A 7,500-nucleotide genomic window follows, 5' to 3' on the forward strand; every position below is an offset into this window, starting at 1 on the left:
GTGTGCATGCATGAGTGTGCATGTGTCAGGGCCCTGTATAATTACATTGAAATGAGACAGTAGTATTTTGGATATTTTCTTTGTTAATTGTGCAGTTCAGTCACCATGATGTCTGTGATCGAATCAGAAATCCTTGTTGACTTGACACTTCCAGGCATAAACATTCAATTCATCTATCTCTCTCTCTCTCTCCTGCTTTCCTTTTCTTATCTATCCTCTCTCGATTCAACTCTCTCTCTTTCTCTTACTCTCGTTCTCTCTCCCCTCTTCCTCAAATGTTTTGGGTTCGATTAAGATTACATTTATTTATTTATTTAATTCAGTAAAAATGTTGTGTCCTTTTTTGCATTTGGTGGAGTACTGCTGCTTTTAGAGCCTCCCGGACACTTTGTTAATAAATCATTGCAGAGTTAATGAAAACGGCATTCAGGCATATCCAAAATGATTGTGTTCTTTGTCATGCTAATAAAGTGAAAGATGTTGGTCCAATGGGTGAATCCTTGCCCATTACCAGCAATTTTTTTATGTGTGCCTGTTGCACCTCGACTTTTCTCTTTTTTGTCTTAATTTTCACTTGTTATTTTTTTCCTCTGGTCAGATGGATTTTTATATTTATCTTGCGAGGTTATCGACATTAAACTAATAGGTTCCGTAGCAAACGTTCATGTTTCTGTAAATTGCATTGGAGAAAAGAAAGAGGGTCATGCTTGTGTTCTCTCTCTTTCTCTCTCTCTCTCTCTCTCTCTCTGTCTCTCTCTCTCTCTCTCTCTCTCTCTCTCTCTCTCTCTCTCTCTCTCTCTCTGTCTCTCTCTCTGTCTGTCTGTCTCTCTCTCTCTCTCTGTCTGTCTCTCTCTCTCTCTCTCTCTGTCTCTCTCTCTGTCTCTCTCTCCCTCTCTCTCTCTCTCTCGCTCTCTCTATATATATACAGTGCCTTGCGAAAGTATTCGGCCCCCTTGAACTTTGCAACCTTTTGCCACATTACAGGCTTCAAACATAAAGATATAAAACTGTATTTTTTGTGAAGAATCAACAACAAGTGGGACACAATCATGAAGTGGAACGACATTTATTGGATATTTCAAACTTTTTTAACAAATCAAAAACTGAAAAATTGGGCGTGCAAAATTATTCAGCTCCTTTACTTTCAGTTCCTTGTTCTCACAGTACCCTAGTGTAGTCTGATTCCATTGCCTTGTATTTATCACATACATTTATATTTGAATTGACATTTTAAGTTGTTGTCTTTTCAGTACAACTGATAATCAGTTTCTCATTGCCGAAAATGTGGGTAAAAATAATGTTATGTAGGGCCAGAGATATCCACCAATTCTATCTGGTAACATTTCTTCCATCTCCTTCTAACCTGGACAGCTTTTTTGGGGGCGGCAGGTAGCCTAGCGGTTAAAGCGTTTGGCCAGTAAACAAAAGTTTGGTTTGAATACCGGAGCCGACAAAGTGAAAAATCTGCTAACGTGCCCTTGAGCAAGGCAATTAACCCTCATTTGCTCCAGGGGTGCCGTACTACTATTGCTTACCCTGTAAAACAACCCATTCTACTGCATCGATGTATGAGACAATAAAAACCTGTATTTTATTTTTCTCTTTCTCTCTACTTTCCTGCTTATCAGTCTGCACAGTTTGTTCTAAAGATTCTCCAGTCCATGTAGGCACTGAGTGAGTGTGCTGATTTTATAAACTGAAATGCAAAAAAAAAAAAAAAATTGAATATGTGATAGCCTCCCATAATGGGTCTGAAATCTATGTCATTATCTAGTATCAGACGTCCTTTTTTAAGAGCATCAGGAGTTACCAACGTTTTACATGAATTTCAGCTCTGGGCCGCTATTGAGATTGGAATACATTTGCTAGATCAGTCTGCCCGGGTCCCCATACCTGCCTTTTTGTTCACAAACACTCTGCATAGCTCCCACAAAAACCCTACCATGATCAAATCCACACACATCGAAAGTGAAAGAGAAGGGAGAGTGCTTTAGTAATAACCTGTTGATTACCACACTGTTACTGCATTTTGGCTCCAAACATGCATTCATATATTAAATCACATGTAATATTTATACATATGGGGCAGTAAAACCAGTTATTGTGTGTTTGTGTGTGTGTGTGTGTGCAGCCACGTGCATTGTCTTTTCTTTCAGTGTGGGCTTTTTGGGAGTCTCAGTCAGCTGCCTCAGATTTGATTAGACGCCTTAATGTTTTATTAGAGAGGAGAGCTCACAGATAATTAAAGAGCTCTTTGAGGGGAAGGGGGTAGATCTGCTCTCTGTGGCTAAGGGGGACATCTGTTTGCCTGGGGGGGGGGGTGGGGGGGTGGGGGGGATCAGGTTCTCAGAGGGGGCGGGGCCACAAAAACAGCCACAAAAACACCAGAGCCCTAATGGCAATGCTGGCAGGCTACGTTTCCTCCAGGCCCCATGTTGGAGCAGGAAACTGTGGGCAGGGCAGGGGCACGCCACAAAGAAAACAACAACACCTCAGCGAGGCTTAATTGGAGTGGTGCTAGGGTCAGTGGCTCCGCAATATGTTGTTCATAAGTTACCATCGTGATAAACACTAAATTATGGGAAGTTTGGCCTCCACTCCAGAAGAAAAGTTGAAAGTTGGGTTTCATTGGCTGAAAACTTTCAACAGACTGCTTACAGAGACAGTGAGTTCACATAAAAAAGTTTCCCTAAAAACCTCAGTGAATAATAGGCTAGTCTTGTATCCGGGGGCATGTTTTCCAATGAGCACCTTGGAACACCCTTACAAAATGCTGAGCCAAGTTCCCTCGATCATCTCTCACTGGGCCACTGTCTTGACCCCAAAGGGTCAGAGTACATGTTGCCCCTAACCAATGATACAGGGTCAGGTATGTTTTTCATCCCCCTAATGGTTAACTATTGGGGGTTATGGTAAACTGATCGTAGGTCTGCGGCTAAGGGCAACTTCTAGCGCCCTCCCCCTGCTCAACACCTCTATGTTTAGTCACTAGGGTAGAAAACAGCAGGGATGCGCCCTGTGCAAAAAGGGGAGTGAATAGGCCTCTAAACTCCTGCTAACCATCCATGGAGTAGGTAGAGTTGCCCGCAAACCACTGATCCAGGGTTAGACAGTTTTTCATCCCCCTGGTTAGGGTTGGGATTGGGGGTCGGATAATCTGATCCCAGATCTGTGGTTAAGGGCAACGTCTACCTCGAGCGCCAGCCAAGCAGCCTACTGTGGCCAGGATGAAAGGGAGTGAACTGTACGGGCCTGCGGTATTGATGTTGAAGAAAATGAGCTCCTTTAGCGCGAGAAGCGCCCTGACTCCTCCATCGATCCGAGCAGGGAAAATGTAGAAATAGACACAGTAAATATGAAGCCCGTCTAACAGGTTAACGGCGGCCATCTTTGTTTATGTAAACTGGGCCAATATTTCCACATTGATGTTTTCCAGAGGGCGGTAAAGCATTTGAAAGCTATCGGCTTGTTTGCTTATTTTCTATTTGGGTGACTGATAGTGTTTTTTTAGAGATCAAGAATCCCAGTTGAGTTTTTGTTACAGTTATTGTTATTCGTAATAGCAATAAGCAGTAGTCATAGTAATTGTAATAGTGTAGCAAATAACAGTTGTGTTACTTGTCATGATGGCAGTAGTAGTCAGCAGTTAGGGTGGTAGATGTACAGTTGTAGTCCACTGCCATCTTTAAAACTTCACCACACGTTGATACCATAGACCTCTAGTAGAGTTCCAGTTTCAGGTCGGCATTTATTGAGATGACTCATGTACTGGAGGCAGCTCTGCAGAGTGGTCACTAGCTGGCACAGCCACAAAGTCATAAAATCTGATTTTAAACCTAACCTTAACCAAACTGTTAACTCTAATGCCTAGCCCTAACCTTAAATTAAGACCAAAAAGCAAAAACATTTTTATGATATAGCCAATTTTTATGGCCCATCTAGCGGACACCGCTCAGTTCTCCCTCCAAGGCAAGGCTCATGACCGTAAATTCAACCTGTGTCCCCTGCATTGATTTGACCATTAGTTCATACCAGTAACCGACTGTATGGGTTCTGGGCTAATACAATACCTCTATACATGTGTCTTTGTAAATGTGTGTGTGTGTGCTTACGTGCTGGTGCATGCATGCCTGTCTATGTGTATTGTGTGTGTGTGTGTGTGTGTGTGTGTGTGTGTGTGTGTGTGTGTGCGTGTGCGCGTATATGTGCGTGCGTGCGTGTGTGAAAGACTGCCCGACCCATGATCCAGCATTCATTCCTTCCATCCTTCCATCATAACGCAGCCAATCGATGTTCAGAGATTGCATATGCGACCCCTCCCCCTGTGTGAATCTGCATGCAGTGCTCAGAAAAGAAGCGAGGAAAGAAGGTAGAGATAGATGAAAGAGGAGAGAGGGGTAGAGATAGGGAGAGCATGACAGAAAGGAAGAGAGAGAGAGCCAGAGGTGGAAGAGAGGAGAGGAGACTGACACTTGGCTTGGTCTCCTGTGAGACATGCCTCAGGGGAAGTAACAGGAGTATTAACAGAATAGAGGAGGAAGGAACACTGGGACATGGCAGCAAAACAAAAACAATCAGGCCTGGTTTGATTGGCAGGACCCCTGAGGGCTGTCCCACCTGGGAATATAACTAATTGATGACGGGTCACATGATTCTTATTGCCCCTCCAGCTCCTCCTGCCCCCCTAAAGGGACCTATGGACAAGGGCAAAGGGGGGCTCAGGGTATGAACAGGAGTAAGGGGTTGAGGAGGGGTGTGGGATATGAATTGAAGAGCAGGCTTAGGGGAGGACTGGTAGAGGATAACAGTTTAAGGAGAAGTTATGGAAGAACACAGGCATATGATAATTGAGGTTTATTGAGAGTGTCATGTTATTGGTGGGGCATGGGCAAGGTACTGAAGGAGGGATAGGTGAGGATTGTAGTAGAGGAAACCGAGGAATGAGAAGTGGCATTGGAATGTGCTAAGTAATTATGTGGTGCACATACCTGCACATATGTAACGTAGTACGCCATTTTCGGGGGACCTCTTTTGGCTCGTGGGCGCTACTTTCACAACTACTGGCTGAAAAATATAAAAGTACTGGAAAATCTCTTTAGCGGACAATAGGCCTAAGTGTTCATCAGTGAGGTACTTCAGCATGGTATTGGCACCACACACAGTTAGCATTTAATTGGGAAGCATTGTGTGAGCAGATGACCGTAGTGAATTCAAAATGACTGCAACAGAATATTCAAGTCCAAAGTTGGAAGAAAGTGGAAGTGGAAGTGAGATGTAACAGTAATTAGAAGAAGACCTGGTATTAGAGATTCCCAAAGGAACAGCTGAGTCACCTGCTGAGTGTGTGTGCGTGTGTGTGTGTGCGTGTGTGTGTGTGCGTGTGTGTGTGTGTGTGTGTGTGTGTGTGTGCGTGTGTGTGTGTGTGTGTGTGTGTGCGTGTGTGTGTGTGTGTGTGTGTGTGTGCATCTGTGCTCCTGGCTTAGCTTACCTAGACCCACCAGGGAGTGAGGACTCTTGGCTTAACTGTGAGATGTACCTGTCTCCACGCTCCAGGCTGAAGAGGCTGGTTAGCATATGCGTGGCCATGTGTGTGTTTACCCTATCTCTCCGTGTGTGTGTGTGTGTGTGTGTGTGTGTGTGTGTGTGTGCCTCTCTCTCCTCATTGTCTCACCTGAGACTGGTTTTCTAAGATTAATGAAGGTCACTGGAATCCTCAGAAGTATTCTGATAATTAAGGCTTTGTTTATCAAAAACAAGTTATATTAAGAGCAAAAAGATTTATGGTAATTATTCATAATCTTTACAATTCAAGTGTAGCCACCTCATTTGTGCCTTTAATTCTTCTTGTTAATGTTTTGCATAAATCTGCATAATTACTTGAGATGCCTGTTGTAATTTTGACAGCTACTCAGTTCGTGTGCACTAAAGGGTATCGAAGGCAGCGCCTGCTGCATACTTATAAACGTACGTATGGTCTTAGCATAATGTCTCCACAAACATTTCGCCCTCCTCACCGGCTGTGCTAGCACTAATGCTGGGAGAGAATGGCTGTTTCTACCAAATGGACTAAATGAATGTTTCTGCCACTGTGGGGGACAGGCGCTGGAATGAGCGCTTTTACGAGCGAGGCGTTTCCCAAAGCACAACACCAAAACAAATGTGTGTATCCGCTTATAAATCCTCCCCCTAAATGACCAGCCTGCAGTCACTCAGTGTGTGAGTGTGTGTGTGTGCAGCTGTGTGTGTGCAGCTGGGTGTGTTTGCACGGCCAGAGCCCACCAAACACCGTTTATAATCACAGTATAACTCTTATGCAACAATCACATGTAAATGACCATCGCTTGGAAATGCTGCTCTTTTAGTTTACATCATCTTGTAATGACCCCTTGTGTTACACTGTCTGTGATATTGCCTCTAATAGATTGTTCTTGCTCTAGTTTTTTGTCGTTACACTTTTTCTATGTGTAACATTGGCCTCAGAAATGACATTTTGAGTGAGGCCAGGCCTATTAGCACTCTGACATGAGTGATTTAATTTCTCCCCGTTCTCTCTCTCTTTCACTTTCTCTTTCTCTCTGTCTCTCTCTGTCTCTCTCTGTCTCTCACTCTCTCTCTCTCACTTACTCCCCGTCTCTCTCTTGCTTATTCAGTATTCATCCAGCATTGATTATAATGTGTGTGATTGGCCTGTGCTGGGGATGCTTTTAAACACATGCACGCTGTAGAGTCACAGGTCAACTGTGTTTGAATTCATCAGCTCAACAGGAGTCATGGTGATAACAGAATACAGAACAAAGACCACTGTAGGTGTGTTTGTCTCAGATGAACACACACTTGAGCATGTGGGCACACACACTTTGAAAGACTCTCTTATGGGCTTAAATTGCATGGTTTGAAGTTGATTTAGGAGAGATTGTGTGTATGTGTGCTGTTGTAATGGTTTTCTGACAAGGTAAGACTATGAAAAAAAGGTGCATGTCTGCCCATGTCTATACATGTTTGTGCAAGTGCGTATATGTGTGTGTGTGTGTGTGTGTGTGTGTGCGTCTATGTGTGTGTGTGCGTCTATGTGTGTGTGTGTGTGTGTGTGCATCTATGTGTGTGTGTGTGTGTGTGTGTGTGTGCGTCTATGTGTGTGTGTGTGCATGTGTGCACGCTAGTCAGGAGACCACTTCACGGCCCTGTGCGTAGCCAGAGAGGTGTGGAGGCCTGCCGGGCTGGCTGGGGGAACATGTGGCTCCGGTGTTAATTGAAAGTTGTCTAATGAAGTAAACTTATGATGGAGGGAGACAGAGGAGGAGGAAGAAAAGTAGGGGGGGTGAAGACAAAGGGAGGGCAAAAAAACTCAACTTTCTTTAATTATGTTTACCCAACAGGCTTTGCTTCCTAATTTAAATAGCATAAACATCTGGACTGGCGCAGCAGTAGAATGGTAGCAGTAGTCAAGCAAATCTTGTGGAAAATAATGAAATTAGATCCCTGGTGCTGTGACAGTCGCAG

This window comes from Oncorhynchus mykiss, chromosome 1, assembly GCF_057628025.1.
Source record: "Oncorhynchus mykiss isolate SJ-2025 chromosome 1, ASM5762802v1, whole genome shotgun sequence".
Taxonomy (NCBI): domain Eukaryota; kingdom Metazoa; phylum Chordata; class Actinopteri; order Salmoniformes; family Salmonidae; genus Oncorhynchus; species Oncorhynchus mykiss.